Genomic DNA, 3,106 nt, shown 5'->3' with positions numbered 1-3,106 from the left:
CAGCTGCCAAAACACATCTCATTAAACTCGAGCGAATTCAGTATCTTTGTCTCCGTATTGCGTTGGGATGTATGCCCTCAACGCATACCATGAGCCTCGAGGTTTTGGCAGGCGTACTCCCACTAAAAGATCGCTTCAATTTATTATCTCTTCGGTTCCTCATCCGGTGTAAGGTTATGAACCCATTGGTGATCGGAAATTTTGAGCAGCTTATCGAGCTAAATTTTCATTCAGGATTCATGAGCTCATATCATGAATTCATCTCCATGCAGGTTGATCCTTCTTCGTATATTCCCAACCGTGTTTGTTTTCCTGACTACATCAATTCCTCTGTACATTTTGATCTGTTCATGAAGGAGAAAATCCATGGAATTCCAGATTATCATCGATCGGGGATCATTCCTACGATCTTCAATGCAAAGTATGGGCGTGTCAATTGTGATAATATGTACTTTACTGATGGGTCCTCTATGAATGAGTCCACAGGATTTGGAGTGTTCAACGAAATTTTTAGCACCTCCCACAGTCTTCAGAATCCTTGCTCTGTGTATATTGCTGAATTGGCAGCAATACATTGGGCGCTGGACAGCGTCGCCTCACGACCTGTTGAACACTATTACATTGTAACGGATAGTCTTAGCTCTGTCGAAGCTATCCGTTCAGTGAGGCCGGAAAAGCACTCGCCGTACTTCCTTGAGAGAATACGAGAAATTTTGAGTGCTTTATCCAGACGCTGTTATGTCATTACCTTTGTCTGGGTCTCTTCACATTGCTCAATTCCGGGTAATGAGAGGGCTGACTCATTGGCAAAGGTAGGTGCAATTGAAGGCGATATTTATCAGCGTCAAATCGCTTTCAATGAATTTTATTCTTTAGTCCGTAAAAATACCATCGCTAACTGGCAACGTAAATGGAACGAAGATGAATTGGGCCGGTGATTTCACTCGATTATCCCTAAGGTTAGCCTCAAACCATGGTTCAAAAGTCTGGACTTAAGTCGGGACTTTATTCGCACCTTCTCTCGACTCATGTCCAATCACTGTTCGTTAGACGCGCTACTCTTTCGTTTTAATCTTGCCGATGGCAATATCTGTGCTTGTGGCCAAGGTTACCACGACATCGAACACGTTGTTTGGTCGTGCGAGGAGTATCTTGTTGCCAGATCGAATTTAGAAAACTCTCTTCGGGCTAGAGGAAGGCAGCCCAATGTGCCGGTGAGAGATGTGTTAGCTGGTTTAGACCTTGATTACATGTCCCAAATATATGTCTTCCTAAAAGCTATCAATCTTCGTGTGTGATTGTCCTTATATCCTTATATTCTCCTTTTCCTTTCCCTTCGCGAGAAATCAAATCCCTTCTTACTAACAATAGAATAAGGTGAAATGTAAATACATGTTAGATATAAGATAGGCTTCAGAATTGAGTATGATGAATGTTAGAATTAATAAAAAATGTTTATATATACTTGTAACTATACAAATAGGAATTTGGCTCCTTTAAACTTATGTAACTGAGCCTGTAAAAATAAACGATTTAATAAAAAAAAAAAAAAATAATGTATTTTCTTCCAAAAAAAAGTCAGTGAATGTTTGAGTAAGGGCCGTCGGTCTGCTGTTCGACGCAACTTTGTCGCGATGCTCTCACAAGAACGTTGTACGGTTCTACGAAACGCATTTCCAGCAAGGAAAAAAATTCACGGTGGCACATTTTAAGGAAGAAAATGTACCTGTCAGTACGGTATATCGTATCCTGAGTTCCCTGAACGTAGAGCGGAAGGTCGGAAGTGGTCGTCCGGTGACGATAATGACGAAGCAGAGGAAGACATCGTTAAAGAAGCTGTTTGACAACAAGGACGCAACCAGCCTGCGTGACGCCGGTCGAAAATATGGCTGCTCCCACGTATTGATTCATCGGACCCTCAAGATGGAAGGAATCGTCTGCAGGAAGAAGACGAGGTCGCCGGAGTACACGGAGGTGCAGATTGAGACGGTAAAATCACAGTGTCGGTGGATGACCAAAACATACCGCGGGACGTCTTTGGTTCTGGACGACGGAAGCTATTTTCCGCTGTCCAAAACGCTTTCCGCTGTTCCAGGAAATGATAATTACTACTCCAGCGACAAGTCATCTACACCGCCTGAAGTGAAATACAAGTTCAAGCACAAGTTTGGAAAAAAAGGTTATGTTGTACATCGTGTTGTACCATTTCCGACCGAGGCATTACAAAGCCTTGGTTTAAGCCGAGCGGTCTGGCAATCAACCAACAAATCTATCGAGAAGAGTGCCTCGATAAAATCCTGCTGCCGTTCCTGAACGAGCATCACGCGGATGGGAAGTACGTCTTCTGGCCGGACAACGCGTCTTCCCATTACGCCAAGAAGACGCTGGCGTACCTTGAGGAGAAAAAGATACCGTTCGTGCCGAAAGATCGTAACCCAACAAACTTGCCCCAGTGCCGCCCAATAGAGAATTTCTTTGGCTCACTCAGTGCCCTAGTGTATAAAAACAATTGGAGGGCCAAGGACACGAAGCAACTGACTACAAGAATCCGGAATTGTATCCGGAAAATGGACGTAAGTGCCGTACAACGTTTTTGTGAGAGCATCGCGACAAAGTTGCGTCGAACAGCAGACCACGGCCCTTACTCAAACATTCACTGACATTTTTTTGAAGAGAATACATTATGTTATTAATAAAAAATACTGAAATCGATGAAAAAAAAAATACATGTGATTGAAAAAATTCTCATTTTTTATTTAACACCCGTTACCCCACGATTTTATTTTATTCTCATCATTGCCCTAGATTAATGAAGGAACGAATGTGATACCTACTAACTGCTACTTGTCTAATTATTTTTTAGCTTTTAGTACACTAAACCGTTTAACTTAAAAACTTATTTTACTTATTCTATTTCCTAGTTTTTAGTAAATAATATGTATCATTAGTATACTACTCTATATTAAAACCATTAAAAAAATTATTTCTTACCTAACTTTTTTCGGAATGTTTTGATGATATACTGTATTCTATTAGTCAAATCATTTCATTTGATATCAATGTTGAGGGGATTGCAAAAATACATAGTCGACCATTTTGTGGCGGC

This window comes from Toxorhynchites rutilus, chromosome 2 (assembly GCF_029784135.1).
Source record: "Toxorhynchites rutilus septentrionalis strain SRP chromosome 2, ASM2978413v1, whole genome shotgun sequence".
Taxonomy (NCBI): Eukaryota; Metazoa; Arthropoda; class Insecta; order Diptera; family Culicidae; genus Toxorhynchites; species Toxorhynchites rutilus.
This window is presented reverse-complemented; position numbering follows the sequence as displayed.